At 35.0% G+C, this 6,957-nt stretch overlaps 1 protein-coding gene across 5 annotated transcripts in view; it reads right to left on the reverse strand.

The window, feature by feature from the left end:
* Positions 1 to 425: 425 nt before the first annotated feature.
* Positions 426 to 6,957, reverse strand: part of SYNCRIP (synaptotagmin binding cytoplasmic RNA interacting protein) — a 31,129-nt gene continuing 24,597 nt past the window's right edge. For 4 of the 5 annotated variants that reach the window (XM_080342395.1, XM_080342394.1, XM_080342392.1 and 1 more), the window contains exon 12: positions 3,603 to 6,957. This exon is cut by the window's right edge. The gene's annotated coding sequence lies outside the window, so the exon portion shown is untranslated. Of the gene's footprint in view, positions 459 to 3,602 lie in introns of those variants that run through there. The other variant, XR_013922011.1, reaches the window with a different exon arrangement.

A 6,957-nucleotide genomic window follows, 5' to 3' on the forward strand; every position in this document is an offset into this window, starting at 1 on the left:
GAGATGTGACCACTACCTGATTTCCCTCAATGCCATTTACACCCAAGTGGTGACTACACCTTGATGCACCTCAAAGTGCATTACAAACTGGGAAGCCTCACTTTTGAAAAGCTCCATCAGCAATGCTTTCTTGTCATTCATCTGTATACTCCTCCTTGCTTATTACTCAGTGAAAGCCACTACTCTTTAGAAATGTTACACTGAGGGCAACTAACTGTGAAGGTTTATATACAGCTATAAAAACCACAACGTTCCGTACTTCCTATTAGAAATCAGTATTGATTTCAACAGTTAACATAAGAAAAGACCAGATACCTTAAAGAATCAACTGTTGGGTCTGAAACTTATTGATTGGTTCATGCCATCAAATATTAACATCATTTTCTTTGATAGAAACATGAGAACCTGAATGGCTCAGAACATCAACAAACCAAACTGTATTCTTCAGATTAGCATACCTTTAAAAAAATAAAGTGTCATTTATTACACCATTCCCATTGTAAGATCACATCTATACAAAACCAAACTGCAAACACCACACACATGAAAGGAAGTTACTCTGAATTCAATGGATATAAAAACTTTCATGTCCTTCTTAACTGAAGATCTCACTGGAGTTAAGCTCACAACGAGATTTTTTAAAAAATAATTTTCTGAGAGGTTGTGTTAGTATTATGAAAACATAGTGGAACAAGACAGCAGAGATTGCTCAACTACATGAATCCATCTTCCATTGCACTCACTGATGAAGCTTAAAGCCACCTAAGGCTTGTGGTACCTTCAGGACTTCCAGTGAGAGAAGTTAGGACATTTTTTCTCCCTTTTATATTCAAGTCTAGTTTTCCACTAGCATGACACGTTCAGAATATTTCTTCATTTGTAAATTCTGATATGACTTGAACAATGTATATCTTGTGGTTTTCTTCAAAGTAGCTTTTAAGCATACCGCTAATTCAAAAGCAAGTGTAAACTAACATACTTCCGTAAAAGTGTAGGTAATACTAAAAAAGAAGAGTTTGACTAGACTAGCTTAAATCAGAGTTACACACTGGTCACCTTCTTGGTGAAAGTACTACTCACGTACACACCAGTGACTGTCACTGGAGGTTTGTCTTCTGCTAAAAATATCAATTTAAGCACACATACAAAACTTAGAAATGCAGTTGATAACTGTGGATTGGAAACAGGCTAGCTTGCTAGAACAACTGCACTGGAAGAAAAAAGGTTTCACTGCAGTATCCAAAGGAGGCCTTTGACCATAATGCAAAACAGAACCACTCTTTTAATAGCTACTTCAGCTTTTCCAGGTGCAGGGACTAAGTACTTTTATCTATAATCTCAAATGCTGTAACATTAAAGACTAAAATCACCTTCCAATTGTGATATATCTGCATTACGAAAGATTAATTATAATTTATTTTAGGCTAGCTGTCACCAGTGTTTTGCAATATGAAGCTTCATTCTTAAATATGCTGAAATTGCACCATAAGAAAAGCTTTAATTTACTAATGGTGTATCTATAAAATTGCCTTTAATTCTCACAGAGGAAACTTTTAAATCCCAAATTAGCTATACTTAGTAATACAGTTTTTAAATAACCTCTACTAGTGGCAGAATTAGGTGCATTCTTCATCCCACTAAAGAAAAAAAAAAAATTGAAAAATGCTACTTTAGATGACCGAACAATACTGGAAATGCTACATGTGGAACCAGGAACTCCAGACCTGATATACTCTGTTCCTGGCTGTCAATGACTTGACTGTTCACAGAAAATCCCTTTAACTACTATGATTGTTTACCCATCAGTTTAAAAATACATACTGAATTGTCTGTGAAGCATTTTGGAGATTTTTTTAGTTCTAAAGTATTTAGAGTTAAACAATATCAGATTACACTCAACATTCATTTAGCATTGGACACACTAAAACTGAGGAGATAAAAACCACAAGCTTCCTAATAATTACAGAAAAGGAGTCAATTAAACAGTCTACTGCAGCTGGATTTTCAGTACTCCAAGTCATTAAAGTACTAGAATGTCTATTTCTACTTACCATTATCTTCTGTGCAGTCAAATGGCATAGGCTATTCTACTGGCTGTGTAGCAGAACTAAGAGTGCATTTCGTATCTTCCTTTGTGCAAAGAAAATAAGTGGTAAGATTCAATGTCTTTTCTACACGCTAGTGACCAGAACAAGTAAAACTGTATTGTAATACTAACTGTGCAAACAGAGGCAGTGAACTGTTACCATTAATCAGGCAAATGTATAGTTACCTAAGAGGGAATCCAGATTTCTGACACTGCAAGACTGTCAGAAAGTGTTGGCTTTGGCGTAGACACTAAGTTTCAGGAACAGTCAGGAATTAAACAACTCTTGGAACTGAAATGTATCTTGTGATTCAAACCTGAAGTATTCAAGCTGTAGTTAATTACTTATTACCTACACACTGTTTTCTCAACTGTCACAAATGCGCTTTTTTTTAAAAAAAAAAAAAACAAAACACCTTTTACCAGCTACCTGGAAGTCTGACTATCTAAAGCAGCTTTCATGAAGACAGCTTTAAATAATCCATGTTAACCCACTGCTTCCAGATGAGCTCAGTGGTGCAACATTCACTCCAGAGCTGGCCATTTAAAAATATGTATGTTTGTGGAAAAAACTAGTAACCAGTTATATACTGGCAGGAAAAAGATATCATTACATGAGACAATCAACCCAGCCTCAAAATTCCAAGTAAACTGACAAGCTAGTCCTAGTAGCACTTTTCAACAAATCTACCTACTGTAACAGTGAAGGCAAAGGGGCACCCAAGAAAAGTAACTCTTCCAACCTGTGGATTTTCTAACACAAGTTAAATGTAATTAAACACTTGCAAAGTGTTGACCAGATGACTACGTGAAATTTGGTCCCCGAGAAAAAAAGTTTAATATCAGAGCTTCCAGGAGGCTTTTTGTTTGTTTGCGCTAGATGGCTGTAAATAACAATAATTTATTCCTTCTCCCCCCACTACCTGTATTTGAGAACGAAGGAATCTTCAGCTCAACTTCCTCTCCTGTTGCTACATGCCATTTTCATCTGACAGAGCAAATGACAAAGTACAATCTGGTGTTTCCTCTGCCCAACTAATGCAGCTAGCTAGTCCCAGCCAAGAGATGTCATGTGCCGGTGCTGGAATTAATTCAGCAAGACACTCTGCAAAGACAGACCTTGAAGTCCATCACAGCCAGGCACGAAGTTGGGATTCATAAGCTTCAGGCTAAGAACACAAACTCAAGCTCCAACTTGACCAATTTAAATTCTCAGAACACTACATTGTAAAGTTTATTGCCTTAATGCCTGCTTCCGAAACGTGCTATTCCATTTTAAACAATTACTACTTTCCACTAAGTTTTCATTAATGCAGGTGAGGGAATAACAGTCTTAATTTTGTAGAATTTAACAACTTGAACACTTTTCAGAAAAAGTTACGCATTTTATGCCCATGTGGCCTTTCAGATTTATTTCTTTCAAAAAAAAGTCTCCCCTCACTAGTGTACAGAAGGACCAAAATAACTGTTAGGCTGAAAAGTTAGGCCTCTGAAGAATTATCAAAGGCACAAGAGAAAAAGTTGCAGCCGTATATAACATTTCTATCCTGAAATTTGAAGTTAGGAATCCTACCTTCACAGGAGGCTAAGTTTATCTTAGACTGTGTCATACTCCTCACCCCCAACAAGAACAGAATTAGTATTACTTATTTTAGATTTTAAGACAGTTTTTAGGTAAGAGTTGTACAATGCAGAAATTCAGAAACTGGTCTTTAGTATCTGTAATAACAGCCTTCCTCCAACACTAGAAACACAAACTCAAGTTCTGGGTCATAACAAATCTTCCCTTTAAAAAATAAAAAAAAAGTAAAATAAAGAAAGTTTAAAAAAAAGTACAGTTGCATGTCCTATATGAAACACTTCAAACAAAAATTAATATAAAACAAGAGTATAATTTAAAAAGCTGTGTATTGGAGTGTTTATAAACCAGAAGTGTTAAGCAGCAGCAGTTTCCAATTTTGTATTAAATTCAACTAGACTTCAAAATTAGGAACACATTACAAACCAATGTGGAACTATGCTAGCTTATACTCTAACCTTTGCAGGTGTTTCAGTAAAAAAAGCCTCTTATGAGAATAAACAGAGGCAGAAAGATACATTAAGTCAACACTTGCCTTCAACATAAAGAACTGTTATATGTCCCATGTCACAAAAGCACCATGTAAGAGATGCATTATTGCTGTAGAACATTTCAAGTTTACCAACACCCAAGTGCAACCAAACTGATGTTGTATATATGCACTTGCCCATTCTCACCAGTATTTCCACTTTCCTTTACACAATCAAATTTAAAGCTTTGAGAGTAACATTTTTTTTAGTTTTTTTCCACAGTATCAATCACCACATGCAATTTAGTTTTCTGATAATTTTGCTAAAAAACTGCACCAATATCAGAACAGTGCAAATCATATTTAATTTTGAAAGTTATAATGGCTTGAGTTCATAATTAGAGGGAACACTGTCAAGACCTTGATATTTTGTTCTCTCACCATTGCTTGCATTCCATTAAAAACAGTTTTCTGTCAATTTTGCCCTTTTTTCTTTTTAAAACAATAGTCCCCCCATGCTTTTATCAGAGCTGAAATTAAGGATATGATCCCCAATTTCAACACACATAGTGCCTTAATAGCAATGTTCCTATGCAATTTTATCAACTGTTATAAATCCATTAATAAATTATCCCCCCCCAACAGATTTCCAGACTAAGAACTAGTCACTAGCACTTGTGATCCCACAAGTGTTTTAAGCTTTTCAGCAATGGAAAGATTTCAGGATTAAGAAACCTGAGGACCTTCCCTCTCCTACAGCCCCCAGTGTTTTTATTTTATAGCAAGTTCAAAATTGGTTTCCACATCTTGACAGTGTTCCTTATAAAACCACATGACAGTATAAGTGCCAGTAGGCATGGCAACCTCATTGAAGGGAGCATTTAAACTCCTTGGCACTGGGAATGCCAGCACCAAGGATTACATTGAAATCCAAAATTATACTTAAGGCTACAATTAGCAAACCCACTTTCCATAAGCCTAATATTCTATCACTAAATTTGAAAATTCAGAAGCTAACGCAACTGTATACTTTTATGCTCAAATTCGAGGAAAGTTAGTTTTCTTCAGCAAGGGCAGTATACGAAACTGTGGCAGCAAATGTCTCTTACGCATTGACTACTCATTTCACCATCATTCACTTACTTGTCTTAAAGTTCAAAACTGGCAAGGCACATTTACATATTCCAATGAATACTTGACAATTTTAAATTACACTTCATGTCCCAGCTATCCCAGTAATTGACATACAACATACTAAAATGGTTTATTAAGATAACAAAAAAACAAAAAAAAAAAAACAAAAAAAAAATCAATTAATGTGAAACATACAGGCTATTGGCAACCACTATTCTAAAAATTATGTAAATACAAGTAAACATACTGAAATGTGTGCGATTCTAAGTTTTTAACCAGAAGATCTCTGTACTAACACACATTTATATTAATGACACATAAAAAAAATAAAAACTTTATTACAAAAATAAGTTACACTCGCCTCCAGCTTACAGTATAAAACAATTTTATTTGCAGGAATGCAAAATGATTGTTTGCCATGAGCATTTTCAACATATGACATGTCTAATTTAGTTAAACTTTGCATTTACTGGGGGAACTGGTGTGTATAAAACCTTAATTAGGTATAAGCTTCAATTTTCATTGTGGTGCCTATGGGTATGTAGTATAACTGCAGTATCCCTTTGGGCAGGGGGTTAAGGGAAGCTCTTTACACCAAGTCCAAAGTAAGTCATAATTTTATCTATCTTTTACCTATATGAAGCTGGACTTGGCAAGGTTCTTTTGTTTTTGTTTTATCTTTTTAAGGGCGGTTCAATAGAGGATGCTTCACCACTGAACACTCACTGTCATCAAGGTGCTTTAGAAAATTAAAAACATAGCACAAATGATTGTACTCTACTCTACTCTACAGGTTATCATGATCTGCGTAAGAGAAATGGAAAGCTGATCCACATGTTTTTACAGTGATCAGCAATAAGAAATGCACTAATGAAAACATACCTTTTACCTAAAAAGCTAAACTACAGCCATATACTATTCTATGATTTATGAAAAACTTCAAAATATCCAAATGTCAGGCTTCACTGTACAGTTGTCAGTTTTAGTCTGACCTTTTATAAAGGGACACTGCAGTATTTAGTACAAGTTGCTGATGCACTTTTTTTGAACATCTGATGTCTTACAAAAGTAACATCTTGCTAAACTATTATACATCCAAATAACTACAATATCTGAAGAAGCAAGGCTGCTTTTTCAGCCACAAAATACGACAAAAGCAAGGCCTGTTATGATGGTCATGAGGAAGTCTTACAAAGCCTCTGGAACTAAAGGCAACTAAGAATGTTACATTTGGTATATTATAATCTTACCCTCATATCATATTAAACAAGCCTTGCTTTTATCTACAAAGATTTTCTATGTACAGTACAGACAGGGTATAGTTCAATCCTCTGCTACTGAGGTAGTTAACCAACCCTTTAAAAAAGGTTCTGAAAAGAACCACTATCTGGAATGCCTGACTAACCAGCTCTGATGATTACACCTGAAACTGCTGTATCTGAACACAATTCAAAGTGATTACTATATAGACAATCATGATTAACCTTCATGAGCAGAAATAAAATTTAAGGATACCAACAATGGTATTCATCTATACCACTGCAATAAAAAATTAAATGCAAGAATTTGTGAATACCACTTTTGGAATCCTTAACTAAGGAAACTTGGGGGAAAAATCTACTTAAAGCAGATTTTTTAAAGAACAACTTTATTCTTTATTAAGATACCATGCTAGACGTTAAGGATTTT

The sequence above is a fragment of the Nesoenas mayeri genome, assembly GCF_963082525.1.
Source record: "Nesoenas mayeri genome assembly, chromosome: 3".
In the NCBI taxonomy this organism is placed as follows: domain Eukaryota; kingdom Metazoa; phylum Chordata; class Aves; order Columbiformes; family Columbidae; genus Nesoenas; species Nesoenas mayeri.